Source organism: Plecotus auritus (assembly GCF_963455305.1).
Source record: "Plecotus auritus genome assembly, chromosome: 11".
In the NCBI taxonomy this organism is placed as follows: Eukaryota; Metazoa; Chordata; class Mammalia; order Chiroptera; family Vespertilionidae; genus Plecotus; species Plecotus auritus.
This window is the reverse complement of record NC_137777.1, coordinates 17,599,817-17,615,190: the sequence shown is the minus strand read 5'-3', so window position 1 is coordinate 17,615,190 and position 15,374 is coordinate 17,599,817. Positions and strand designations below refer to the sequence as shown.

Sequence of the window (15,374 nt, the reverse complement as noted above, 5' to 3'; positions counted from 1 at the left end):
GATCCTTGTATAAGCAAGAGGCCTATTGATCTTTCCTGCTCTATCCACTGTGCCCCGTACTCATATGGTAGCTGCTGAAAGAAACAAAACAGTCCACTAGTCTAAAAATAAAAGAAGCCTCTGGGTAGTGATCTCGAATCTTTGAATGAAATAACAACCTTACTAATTTTATATCTATCTGACTCTTAGGAGACAGGCTGTTTCAAATTAATTAGTAGCGTTGCTCAAGAGTCCCGTTGTTCCTGATATCTTTAATTGCTATTTGGCTTTTTCTGAATCTGGATCTACAAGAGAAGGCAATTGTATGGATGACTTCAAGATATGAACTAGCTGATCTCTGATTTTTAACTTTAATTTTGATTACATAGAAATAGTCTTGAAAGAAAACATTTTAGCACATTATTCTACTGGAAAATGCATTTCTACATAGAACACTGCCTGCCTGACAAAGGATAAACTTGTTTTTTAACTAGAAAAGTCTGAGGTTCTTGTAATCTTGAATACTGAAACAATCAGGGTGACATGATTTGTTTGACTTTAAAAATTCCACCTCCCCCTGTGACCTCTTGGTTTGAAAACAAACAAACAAAAATATTTTCCTACTCCAAACTAGGGATTTCCAGATAGAAATGTTGTCACTATCTTGTCCTTATAACTGACATATCTGGCCAAACCTTCCAGATGCTCTAAGACCACAGGTGGGTTGCACTATGACTGTTCAAGTGGCAAGAGTTCATACAGTTCATAGACTACATGAATAACTTGTAATTGGTATATTTTAAGGCTAAGTTTTTATTACCCATTGGGATTTTTAAAAATTTTTAAAAATATATTTTTATTGATTTCAGAGAGGAAAGGAGAGGGAGAGAGAGATAGAAACATCAATGATGAGAGAGAATCAATGATCGGCTGCCTCCTGCACACCCCATAACTGGGATCGAGTCCACAACCCAGGAATGTGCCCGGACAGGGAATCATTGGACCTCCTGGTTCATAGGTCAACACTCAACCACTGAGCCACATCAGGGGGGCACACTGGGATATTTTTTAAATGACCAACATGAACTTGTAGATGATTTATGCTTATTTTACTTTCACTGACAACCAGAGAAGTGAAAGGAATACATTAGAGTCTCCTTTGATATATACAACCACTTCCTTCCTATTGCCTCCTTAGTAAAGTCATCTTATGTTATATACTAATGTGGGGAAGCACAGGACTTGGTTGGAAAGTTTGTAAGGAGGACATTCCAAAAAAACGAGTGTGCTGAAGGTGGCCCACTATCAGATTTCTGATTTAGGGGAGTGCTGAAGGTGGCACCCCTAATTATTCCTTGACCTTTCCAAACAAGTCTGTGCATGTGCAGACCCTCGGGTGTTTACTGGAATCCTTATGCTTAATCTTTAGGTGTCCTTGCTTAAAGGACACTGCATACACATGTGTCCTCCCAAGATTACTTACCCTACTGATTGTATCTAAATGATAAACTTTATCCCAAACTGCTGTTGCAATAAAAGCCTGAAGAGGCAGGCGATCAAGGCTATCTGGTTCCTTTAGCCAGGCAGTCCTTTAGTCCTCTCTTTCACAGCAAACATTGTGTCAGAGCAATCATTCATCCATTGCTCAGGGTCTGCTGGTCAGCTCCAGCAATTACTAATTTACCTTTTCAATGTGCTAAACCCTCACTTAATGTCTCCTAATCAAGGCTGGAGTAGGTGGGGACCAGGAAGTTAAGATAGAGCAGATATTCATAGCCATATTATAAATAAGAAAATGAGATGCTGGCAATGAGCTGAAGTCTATTAAAGGTTTCTCAAAAAGGTTTTGCTTCAGTGATACAGGTGTCATTCCTTTCTGCCTCCATGTTCGTCTGATCTGGAAGATGGATGTGATGGCAATAGCTACAGCAGCCCTCTTAGAACCACAAGAAAAAGGCTAAGAAAATTTTAGATAGACCCCAGCCTTGACATCCTGAACCTAACCAGTGACTGCCTACTTCTGGACTCCTTTCCAAAAGAGAAAAATAAAGCTTTATGTGTTTAGGTGACTATAATTAGGGGCCTTTACTCACAGACCAATGCAATTCTTCCCTATTAGAGTAGGAACTTGACTTTAGATTCTCAGGTTCCAGCTCTGTCGTGTTTCATTATCTGTTTAATATTATGTTGTCTGCTAATTCCTAGACTATAAATTCGACTTCTTATTCCTTATTTATTCATGAGACACTGCACTCATCAAGTCCTAAAAAATGGAAAAAAAAATGGTATTATCACATCTTGGATTTTATTTTATTATTTTGAATTTTTATGAGTTTAGTTGAGCCAAACTGATGATATATGTCCAGAAGCAAGATCTCAAATGCTCCCCCATCTTGGATTTTAACTGATTGCCTCTATAGCCTTAAGCAGAAAACAAAAGTGGCTAAAGGCTATATTTAGCATTTCTCACTACTTTTTTTAAATGAGCTTCTTTAGCCTCCTGGCATTCAGCACTCTTTGGCATCTACTATCAATTCTTATCACCAGTCAAAGCTAATAGATGAGCCCTGGCTGGGTAGCTCAGTTGGTTAGAGCACCGTCATGTTACGCCAAGGTGGTAGGTTTGATTCCCTGGGTCAGGGCACATATAAGAATCAATCAATGAATGCATAAATAAGTGGAACAGATCTGTTTCTCTCACTCTCTTTCTAAAATTAATAAATAAATAAATTTAAAAAGCTGATATGATGAGAGGAGAAATGTAGAATTACTATAATTGAAGTAATTTATGGGGATGTAAATTAAGAGGGTGTTTGCATTTTGTCAGAAGGACCTATAAATTCAGTTGAACCCCTAAGATTTGTGAGTGAGGGGTTTGACTGGTACTCCTCATCGAATCTAAGCAGCTAGTCCTCTCTCCAACTCAGCCCCTTAAACTTCCTCACACCCCCTCCACTCCCATGCAGTAAAGGTGGCAACTCAGCATACAACAGGGATTTGGTGCTCATTGTGAAAATTGTGAAACCCTAGAATTCAAAGAATGCTAGACACAGGGAAGGCAAGGAATGAGTTTTTGATCATTCTCTATACATTTAAAAAATATCCTCAGTAGATATGTTAGCTATAAAATGTAAATCAGGTAATTAAAAATGTTTCACGTTTTAATGTGTGTTTGGCATGCTATTACTCCCTGTAATAAATGTTCTTCCTTGTACCTTCCTGGTTCCTTGTCTCATCTGCCATCATGTTACTTGGTGTAAAAAAATCTACTTCCTCTTTCCGATGGTTCTATCATAATCTTTATGTTCCTTCCTGTTCTGCTGTGTCTATCCAGTGAACTGTTTTTTAATAAAATAAAGCATACTTGCCTGGGGTGGGGGTGGGGACAGGCTAGAAGGGGAAGAAAGGCGCCATATGCAATACTTTCCACAATAAATATTTTTTTTTTTTAAGTAACAAAAGTAGAGGGGGAAAAACAAAAACAAAAAACAAAGCACACTCAAGCAAAAGACTTGGTTCTTAGCCTCAGATGTAGCACTTATGGGCTTAATGGTCTTGGGCACAACATTTACCATTCCTGCACCTCAGTTTCTCAGCTGTAAGATGGTGAGGTAGATTCACCTTGGGAAGGTCCTTTTTAGTTCCAAGATTCTGCGATTTAAGTCCAGGTTTACACACATGCCATTTACCTTTGCAACGACCTTAGGGGGAAGGAGAGTAACATTGTTCCCATGTTGACAATGAAGAAACAAGCAGTAAAGGAGGCTCAATGACTTGTCTGCTGCTGCACACCTGGCAGGTAGCAGTGCAAGGGCCTACACCCAGGTATTAGCTGACTTTGGTCTCTGCAGAGACATCTAAGCCACCCTTTCTCCATGCAAAGAGAGGACACTGCGGTCAAGAGGGTGAGATTTTTAGGCTCACATAACGAGTTATTAGCAGAGACAGGTGTTCACTCTCTTAAGACATTACTGTATTTAGATCACATGGGCTGTTATTTTGTTTCACGGTATTACTATTTTCACCCAGGGTACCAAATCTGCTTTAAACCTGACAGTTGTTGAATCTCACCCAGGGGTGGAGGATCCTGTCACGTAAATTATAAAAAAACAAAAAGAGCAGACTAACAGCTGTCAGGAGGGTAATGGATGAAAAAAGGTGGAGGGATTAGCCCAAGAGCATATAGGCATAACCCACAGACACAGACAACAGTGTGGTGATGGCCAGAGTGAAGAGGGGATGAGGGCTGGGTGGAGGCGGGCAAAGGCAGGGGGAAATGGGGATACCTACAATAGTGTAAACAATAAAAACAAAGTTAAAAGAAAACGTTCATGAAAAATTCTCCTGACAAGTTTGGCCATTTACCTTCTCAGATGCTCACCTGAGAATTACATTGGTCTTAGTTGAGTCTGAAGATGCTTTTGTTTCCAATATATTATCAAGCCCATATTCCTAAAAGATATGATTTTTCTTATTTGTTAGACAAATAAAATTAAACTTTTTTTTCCTTGAGGAGACAAAAATGTTTGCTTTATTCTTCATACAGAAAATGATGCTTTCATGCTGATATATGTAATTCCTCTATATTTTAGGAAATAATGTAAATTCTAGTATTTCGGTGTTGATATTTTTGACATAATATTACATACTAATCAATATAACATATGCATCTATGAATTTAAAATTATTATTTTATCAAACAAGGAAAAACAGAATATGAGGACTGGCAATGACAATGATTCTCTTTGCCAAATGTAACCTCCTCTATCTTCACCAAAGTCTTCAGTGGACATGGCAGGAGTCAGATGAACAGAACCCTAGACGAGCAGTCTGAGGTTTCAAGCTCTGTTCCTGGGTCTGGCCACTGACTCGCTCACTGACCATGTGCCTATCTGTTGACCTCCCTTCAATTTTCAGATGTTAGAATTTAGGAGTGTTTCCTAATTCACTAATTCTGTGAATGTGGATAAATCATTTTGTTTGGAGGGGGGAAATTGTAAAAAAGGCGCATAGGGGAAAAGCCAATACCTGAGTCAGACAACTTAGCATGAAGCATAACTAGTATTTTTTAAGAGAATTTATATTTAATTTCACTATTTCTAAATGTTATCTATGCTTCTTCAACCTTGTCTCTTTCTCACGTGGAAAAAAAAAATCCATCAATTTTACAGAGGGAAAAAGAGGAAGGAAATAAAGAGTGATTTTGTCTTCTTTACATCCCCTCCTATATCTGAAAGTCTGATCATGCTCTTTCCTAATGACCTGGTTGAGTGTTATTTGGAGGGTTAGGGCAGTTACACATTAAATGGGAGGAATTCCTCACTTTTGAGAAAAGGAAAAGCCCCACAGATTTCAAAATCCTTTTCAGAGCTTGCCTCACTCCTTCATTTGGTTCAACAATTGCTGAGTGCTGCACATCATTCTCAGCTCTAAGGGTACAAAAACAATGGCCTGATGAAGGCCTGTGGTGGGGAGAGAGCAGGAGCAGGCACAGGGTAGAGGGGGTCAATGGGAAAATGTGGGACATCTATAAAAGTTTCAACAATAAAGATAAATAAAAACACAAAAACAATAAAGAGACGGTGTTTGAACCCAAGGAACCACCAACATATCAGGGGCATGAGATATTTAAACACATTTTTATACTACAGTACAGTGAGTGTGAAGAGGAAAGAGAAAAAAGAAAAAGAAAAAAGATGTAAGAGGACAGCATTGAGGAGATGGGTATCTAGAAAGGGTCAAAGCAGTGATTTATAAATTAACTTTGGTGGTCAATGGAAGCAAGAAAAGAAGGTCATTTTTTCACATACTATAAGTTTTATAGTAATGGGTTTTAAAAATGAATATTTAATCAAACTCAATTGTACAGCAGGCAATGTGCCAGGCAGCCATAAAATCTACAGAAAATATCAGTTTTGGAGTTGGACAGATAGAATTACAACTCCATCTCTGTCTATAGGTCTGACCTTGGGCAAGTTGCCTGACCTTTCAAAATGTTTCTTCATTTAGAGAACGGAGATAATAAAAATATCTACACCTACTGGGGCTGTATGAAGATTAAATCAGAGAATACATGTAAGTACCTAGCTCAGTCCTTGGCATCTGGTAAGATGGTGTTCAATAAATCTTCGTTATTAAGTATTCTATGTACATTTTCTCATTGAACTCTTGCAGTAATCCAATGGACAGGCATTCCTAAAGCAGGTCTAGGTGGAAAGTATGAAGAGCACAGAAGATAAGTTCTAAACCATGAAAGACACTGTGTGCCATGTAAGAACTTTGGGATGTACGTAGCAAGCGATGGAAAATCTTTAAGGACTTTTAAAAGAGAGAACCAATGAGTTCTATGTTTCAGAAAGATCATCAAGTGTGGAGAATGGTTGGATAGGCAAGGAGAAAGAAGGAAGGTTAGGAGTCCAGTTAGGAAGTCCTTGTAGTAAATCACTCTGAGCAATAGTAGTATGGGAAATCCTAACTGTAATACTACAGGCCTGCAGAAGGGATGGCTGGCAGAGCCCTGTGCCTCCAACCTCCACTTCTTCCTACATCTCATCATGGCACAAGCTTTAGGACTTGCCTAAATGCAAATGCTCTCGGCTATGAATGGCACCAGCACTGGTAATCTCTTCAGACTGGTTTTCTTACTAAGCAGCATGAGGTTTTAATCACCTCTGAAGAGGCAGCAAGTAAGGTCCCTGCTGGAATGGGAAAAACTAAATATCAGTGTGGTTGTTTCTTAGCTGCAGGGAAGAAGCAGAAAACAGATGCTATAATAGCATTTGGGTAGTTTGACATCTTTTTTTGGGGGGGTGAGGGGCGGGGATCATCTTTATTTGATGATGGTGTCATCATAATTAATTAACTACATTGATTCAAGAGTAGTAAATCATAAATAATAGAATTGATATAAGACACAAATATAGATTTACCACCACACACTTAGTGTCTTCATGTTTTTATATTTCAAAAAGGCAGTTTTTCTTATCTCGGGTTTTAATGTTTCCACTATAAAACAGTAATCCTTTCCTATTATTTTTGCGGGAGATTCTCAACAGTAAAATGCATATTTTAAAAGAGCAAGGAAGCCCTAGCCAGGTAGCTCACTCAGTTGGTTAGAGTATCCTCCTGATACACCAAGGTTTGTGAGTTCCATCCCCAGTCAGGGCACGTACCAAGAAGCAACCAATGAATGCATAAAGAAGTGGGACAACAAATCGATGTTTCTCTCTCTCTCTAAAATAAAATCAATCAATAATTTTTTTTTAAGAAGAGCAAGAAATGTAAGGGAATTTTTAAACACACTGAAGGCTACTCTTCTCTCAAAATACCAGAAACTAGTCCTGGCTGGTGTGGCTCAGCTGGATGGGTGTCATCCTGGGCACCACAAGGTTGCCAGTTTGGTTCCTGGTCAGGCGCATGCCCAGGTTGTGGGCTCCATCCACCACAGGGGTGTGCAGGAGGCAGCTGATCAATGTTTCGCTCCCACATTGATTTTTTTACTCTCTTAGGGACTCTCATCCTCTCTCTCTAAAAAAATCAATAAAATCTTAAAGAAAAATACAAGAAGCTAGATAAGGACTTGCTTATGTACCAACATCTGAATATGCACCTTGAGGAACCTATAAGAAACCAAGTTTTCTTTGGAAATATCACCTTTTCTATCCTGAATTCTTATGTTTCTGTGTGATTTCTGCTCCATTGTGCTTACCAAGTCATGCTTCATCAGGGTTGCCTGGATATCAGGTGTTTGCATAACATGTGTATGTACTTTGAAATACATATTGTTGCTGACATGAGAGGTGATAGCTGGAGAAGTCAGGACATGCAGGAGAGAAAGATCAGAGGATTTTAAATTTTTCAGGATTTCCTATTTTAAAATGATAAAAGAAAAAAGTATCCTAGCACTTTAAAAATGTTATTGAAAACCATGGTGTATCTAAAATACAGGGGTGGGGAAAGGTAGGCTTACAGTTGTTATACCAATAAATGATACAATAATTATTAAATAATAATACAAGAATAAACTGTTGTGCATACTCACAAGTGTAAACCTACATTTGCCAACCTCTATATGTTAATTTCACACAGAAAATAACAGTTGTAGAGATAAAACTGAAAATATAAAAATAATAAGAAAGAAAAAATATATTTTTTTAATTTCCAAAAATATCTTAATTTTATCATCTCCAATAGGTGAAAAGGGTTTTTAATTAATAGGCCAAGATAGTAAATATCATATCACTACATAATAACCTAATGTGAAAAAAATTTAAAAATTTATCTTTATTGTTGAAAGTGTTACAGATGTTCCCTTCCCCCTCCCCCATTGGCCCCTTCCACCCTGCGCATGCCCCTCCCAGGCCTTCACCACACTATTGTCCATGTCCATGGGCTATGTATATATGCATGTAAGTTCTCTGGTTCATCACTCCGCCCACCCCCACCCCCTCTGCCTTCCTTTTGAAATTCAACAGTCTGTTTATGCTTCTATGGCTCTGGATCTATTTTGTTCATCAGTTTATTTTGTTACTTAGATTCCACATATGAGTGAGATCATGTGACACTTGTCTTTCTCTGACCGGCTTATTTCACTTAGCATCATCCTCTCCAGGTCCCTTCCTGCTGTCTCAAAAGGTAAGAGATCCTTCTTTTTTACAGCTGCATAGTATCTTCGTAAAAGGAAGAACATCTGATTAACTGCATAACTCTCACTTGCCTCTAATAAATGGGCTTGATAGCTTCAAACCTGAGATATTTCTAATGTCTAGATTGTTTTTTCAATTTTATAAATTATTTCCTTTTTTTCTCTTGTAGGAATTTCCACCACACATGCGCACGCACGCGCGCGCGCACACACACACACACACACACACACACACACACCCCAAATAAAACCTGGAACTGAGCAACAGAGTATTTCTTGGTGAAAATAATTTTTTATACTAAAAATTATAGAAAGATTAGTATTTTAAAAGATATGAAATTAAAAGAGGAAATTTCAAGCACATAGAAGAGAAAAGCTATGCATTAAATATAACTGAAGTTCTAATAATCTACTGCAAATAATCAAATATCCTCTTATAATAAAGTAAGCTTATAAAATTAAAAGAGAAATACAGCTCATTTTTTTTAAATTTTAAGTGCCCCAGGTGTCATTTCCACAAATTAGGGAAACATAATTGATCAGATAGCACAGAAATACCTTGGTGACTTAGGTGGTTCAGACTAGGAGACCTCAACTATCATTGCCCCAGTTCAGGCTGTCAGCATCTCTCATTGAACTAACCTGTCCTGTTCTCCTCAAATTCATGTTCCAGAGTGGATAATTTAAAACTTAAATCTGATGGGGAACAATATAAGATGCATAAACTAGCCATGTAGCAGAATTAATAATGTGGCTGAACAGAGGGTATAGATTGTTGATCTACACTCACATGCTGTTAGGGAAAACTGACGTTTCCTTTTCTTTTATTCACTGTAGCATCTCTCTCTGTTGATCAGTGATGGGCCCTTACTTACACCAAAGCCACAAATTCATTTCAAATCCATGCTAGAAGGCAGTTTTGACTTGTTGACAATTCTGATAAAGCATGGGGAATCAGTGTGTGTGTGTGTGTGTGTGTGTGTGTGTGTGTGTGTGTGTGTTGGGGTGTGTGCTTTATAGCCCTCTTTAAGCAAGCTATGTAACATTTATATACTATAGTTTCCTTATATGTAAAATAGAAACATTAACTCTGTCTACTTAGAGATTTTATGGAACTTTAAGTAAAATGAAAATGTATGTTAAAGGTTTTCACAAAATATCCAGTGCAGAGCAAATTCAAGTTATTCCCTATTATAAACTAGAGGCCCAGCGCACAAAATCGAGTGCGCGTAGGGTCCCTAGACCTAGCCTGCGATCAGGGCCATTTTCTGACTGCTCACCAGTCCCTGGCCACCGCAGCCACCCGGTTCCCCTTGCAGGCCCTTGACCCACCCCACCGCCACTGCTGCAAGCCAGCCAGCCAGTTTCCCTTGCAGGCCCTTGTCCCACCCTGCCACCGCCACCAGCCACCCAGTTCCCTTCGCAGGCCCTCATCCTGCCCCACCGCCATTGCCGCAAGCCAGCCGATTTCCCTTGCAGGCCCTTGTCCAGCCCTGCCCCCACCGCCAGCCAGCTGGTTTCCCTTGCAGGCCCCCCACCTCATAGCGACTGGTCAAGTGGTCATTCCGGTCGTTACGCTTATGGTCTGTCCTTTTATTATATAGGATAGTAGTAGACTTACAATTGAGACACACAAAGAACAATTCCCGTGCTTGTAGACATTAATGGGGTTAATTATGAGTGTACATCAAATCACTGGCTAACTCTGAGACTTCATCTTGTACTATTACCACCCCCAACTCTCCCACCATGATATTCCTTTGAAAGTGATCATTTAGACAAAACTCTTTGTCATATAATAATACCAAAGTCCACTGTTAGACATGTATACATTAATTTTCCAAAGCCAAAGCCTTATGTAATTTACAGATTGATATATCTCTTAAATGGAACAAAGGTAGGAAAAGAATTGGGAATCTAAGTAACATATTTTATTTTTACTGCCAGGGAGCTGCTGTGGGCTGTGGTTCTGCTGATTGAATAAAGTATATAAGCTCTCAGAGATTGGCATGTATTCAGCATAGGATTCAAAATAGATAGGACCCTTATAGCAGGAAGTTTTCTGAAGATAGACTTCACAGTTCTTCTTGTATTTCAGACAGTACATATCATCCATTTCTAATAATTAAAATGCAGAACCTTATTCCTTTTACTTGGGACAAATACTATAATTTCTTTTGCTCTTCTCCCCAACTTTCCACTCACACATAAGTCAGTCTAATAATGTTTTGTTTAATGTTGATGCTTAAAATTTACAATTGGACAGCACTTCATCATTAATAAAGTGCTCTCATAAATACTTAATAGTCAATATTTTTACTGGTTCAGTATTTTTTACAAATTGTTCTAACAGTCCAGTGATGAAGAAATTATTCACATTATTTCTATTCTTCCACGTATAATTTCAAGCTCTGAGAATAATTATTGGATCAGTAAGTACACATACTAGTAAGAGCAGAACTATAACTTGAACCTAGTTCTCTAGTAAAAACAAAACAAAACCTGCACTCTTTCCATTTCAGTAGTTAAATATTGGTAAATAAATTACTAATAAGGTTCTCTGAGTATTTCCCAGAGGTGTTCAGTCAAGACAGATGTTCAAGAACAGGTAAAAACACAGTGGCAAAGCAATCAGGATGGAGGAAAGACCAATATTGGCTATGAATAAGTCACAAAACAAACCAACCAAGAATACTCTTACAAGTTTAAATGTGAATTGTATAGCCTTAGGCATTTGTACAAGTAATAGGTGTATCTATTTTTTACTACAATATGTCATTAACCCAAGACAGCATTGATTATAAGATGCACCACCAAGAAAGAAAACAAACAAAACACCTTGCCAATGAAACTATGATATGCTATTGATCATAAGATACTTTCAGATTTAAAAAAAATAAAATAAAAGGTAAAAAAAATAAAGGTGCATCTTAGAATCAAGGAAATATTGTACTGGTAACTGCAGAGGGTATGGAAATTCTCAAAATCAGTCATAATCCAACCTTCCTAGACAGTCAATAAGCATTTATTAAGTGCCTATGGATGGGCACAAAGAAGCAAAATGCATCATCGAGGGAAGAGGCTTAAGTGCTGCATATGAAATATTAATCACTATCCTTCAGCTTCACAATGATGAGCCCTGCTGAACAAAACAGATCCACTTGTGCAAAAAGATGTCCCACAGTACAAGTGCCTGGAGGCCGTAAGGTAGAGCAGGGAGGAGAAGAGGGAGGAGAGGAGTCCAGAGAAGGAAGCAGCTAAGGAAGGGAAAGATGGGTTGGAGGAGAAGCAGTGGAATGGGAGGCAGTATCTCATTTAACCAAGGGCTCCACTGAAATTTAAGAGTGGTCCGTATAGTATCCGCACCACATCTGAACTTATGAAATAGATGTGCTGTCCTGTATGTGAAATGATGCTTTAAAACATCAGCTTTGAAAAGGACTTCATAGATTTTTGCAACATCTATAGTTCCACGTGTAATACTGAAGATTTTTTCAATTCCAGAGCGTTTTTTAAATCATGAAAATGGCTGGACAATTTTAATACCTCTCATATTAAAACTCAGTGTTAACTGATTAAATATTGGGCATTGCTTAGAAATTAAATGTTGTTATGGCGGGTTATCAACCTCCTTGATGACTTAAAACATTTTAGAACTTGAGATTAAAATTAAAAAGTTGTTTGGGCTGAAACTAATCCTCTAAATATTTTACTTGGGCATTTTGTATGTATTATGATTATCATCCCAGAATCTGTGAGCTGAACTTGGAAAATGAAATTAGTCTGTTTATTTCTAATTAAAAACACTTCTATTTCTGCAGTGAGAACTTAATAAATAAATTAATCTATAATGTGAAATAATTGCTTTTGGAATCACCCAAATAAAAAAAGATACTCAACCTTTTAGCCGTGCATTATGTTCATGAATTTGTTATTAATCTGAGAAACAATATCCTACATCATCATGAAGCTTCGTGCCTAAGTGGTCAACTATATTATACATTCTGCTGTTGTCACACAGTTGCTTGTGATTTGAGGAAAAACCAACTTAGTAATGGTAATTACCTCTTTTGAAAGGAAATATTATAAATAAATAATGTAGAGCAATTTCATTTCTAAAAGTCAATAATGAATTCCATCTGCTGCATGCTGTCAAAAAAGGTACTTACATGCCTCAGATCTTTTTATATCTTTATTCCTATTTAAAAGTACAGGTAAATCCATCAATAATGTTATTTTGATTTGCTTAACTACAATAAAATAAAAAATAAGACAAAAACCTCCTATCTCATCCTCTCTTCATTTCTCTGGTGCTTACAGAACTTAAAAGAATAAAAAGCAAAAGGAAAACAAAGACCACTAAGCAGACTTGTAAGAGTGTGGTTAGGAGAAGCTGATGAAATGTATTACCAGTCTTTGAAACCCAGAGCACCGTGGTGATAAAAGCATGAGCATGTGACTTACTCACTGTCATTACCCTAGTTGTGCACAAGTAAAGGGGAAGGCAAGGCAAGATGGAAACCTTATTGACTGATTTCCTGTGATTGAATGAGAAAAGTCACTAAGGACTGGTGATAAATGTCCACTGGCCATGAAAACAGACTCAAAATCTCTAAGTCTGAGTCTATTTTGGGGAGTGCCCTCTTATCGAATCCCAGCAGCAGCAGCAGCAGCTACAGCAAATCATAGACAAATAATATACATGCACAGAAAGCCTTTTTTAAAAATATATATACCCTATATTTAATGAATATTTCAACAGAGTTGCTCTTTCCCGACTGCCCCCCACCAAACATTGCCTTTCTGGAGGTAGTAGCCAACAGACCCATAGAGTTCATCTGGATTTTGAAAATAGGACATAAAGTCAGCCTTACCTGACTTTCCAAAATGCCTTGTCTCAAGCTGAGAGCACTTAACACATACCTTTATGCGGGCAGAACATTTCTGAGCTGCTCCCTTCAGAATACTGAGACAGCAATATGCCACTCTCAGGAAGAGAAGACGGGGATTTTGGTCCCCGTGCTTCCCTGGGAAATACAACACTTCCTCTCTGGGAGAGTGTCTGGGCCCTGACCCCTGGTGGCAGTGTGAGTCTCAGAGATTTCTGTTTCTGCACACGGTACCTGCCTTATGACTCTGGGCTTCCTCTTGGCTCACTGAGCACTTTGGAACCCGTGTCAGCGTGTTCCACATAATATGCTGCTAAGTTGTCCCTATAAATTTACCATGAAGTGAGATAACAGAACTCAATATCTAACTTCGGTACAGTTTCTTATTGTAAAGTGTATCTATGGCACCGCCCGCTTCAACAAATCTCTTTTACTTACTTCTAATAGCAGTGGCAGGCAGTAGCCTTGATAAGGCTGGGTATTTTATAAGTTGTTGGTGTTTCGTACCTTTACAGATATTTAAATGCTGCTAGTTCATCCACACACAAGTTCAATTCCACTCCCTGCCCCGATGCCCCCTGCCCAAACCTTCAACGGCATCGCCATAATATAGTACATATTACTTTGCATTATACTTATTTCTTTCTGTATTTTTTCCCAATGAGGACATAATTCACCACAACACTCACCATAGTAACTGAATGAATAGGTAAGAGTAGACCTTGGACTTGGAAGGGATTACTCTCTCCTTCCTATTTGCCCCCCCCCCTTCTTAAAAAAATTGATTTTTAGAGAGAAAAAGCAAGGTGAGCGGGAGAGAGAGAGAGAAACATCAATGTGAGAGATACATCGATAGTTTGCCTCTTGCACATGCCTGACTGGGGATAGAACCTGCAACCTTTTGGTATACGGAACGACGCTCCAACAACTGAACCACACCGGGCAGGGCTTGGCTCCACTCTTAGTCCACATTCCGTGTTAGCCCTCTGAGAGCAACGGGCATGATGGACAGAGTGGCTCCCTCTGACTCTGTTCATTTCCTCAAACTTCAGTCCTGGAGAAGATTTTGGTGGAGGTTTCCCATTTATCCTCTCCTGTCATCACATTTTTATGAAATCCTCCAAAGGCAGCTCACTGAGATATATTCATATTATAATTCTGTATTTTGTTGGAGGTGCGGGGGGGGGGGGAAGGGATCACAATCATTGGGCAGAGAAAATGTCAAATCAGTTGGTAAAAATCCCAAGTCCAAGGTCTACTGGATGCCAAAATGGGGGTGAGGGGGGGTTCAAACGCCAGTGAAAAATATATACAAGTCATTAAAAAACGTGTGCAGTTAGTACATTGTAATGAACTGACAATGATTATAAAGAAGACAGTCACATTACCGTCAGTTCATGACAATGGCACTCTACGTCATAATAATAATGATCCCAAGATTCTGCATGCTGTACAGAACTGATCTGATGGCCTTGCCCACGTTCTGACAGCTCTATTATAAACTGCTCATCGACTAGTAAAGTACCTGACCAAGCCAACCTGTTTTTAGAGAGAAATGGTGTAAGTTGGCAGTATGATTCATTCTCCATTCAAGATGTATGATGTCTAATCTCCATGGAGCTACGTTTGTATCAACTATGAACTCTTTATTTGGCTCCTTTAAGCGTTCAGCAGAATTCCCTGTGAATGCCATTAAATAAATAAGACAGGCTATGCAAAATTTCTGGTAATGTTCCCGACACGTGAAATAATGAGGTATTTAATAGGTACTATTTTCCACTCCTTCCTTTAATGGCGCGATTGGCTTATTCCAGTCCTAGGTACCATTCCACTCCTTTAAAGTAATGCTAATGACAGTGCCT

At 38.6% G+C, this 15,374-nt stretch overlaps 1 protein-coding gene across 5 annotated transcripts in view; it reads right to left on the bottom strand.

Moving 5' to 3' along the window:
• OXR1 (oxidation resistance 1) overlaps window positions 1–15,374 on the bottom strand; it is a 345,790-nt gene that overhangs the window by 89,822 nt on the left and 240,594 nt on the right. The window lies entirely within an intron of this gene.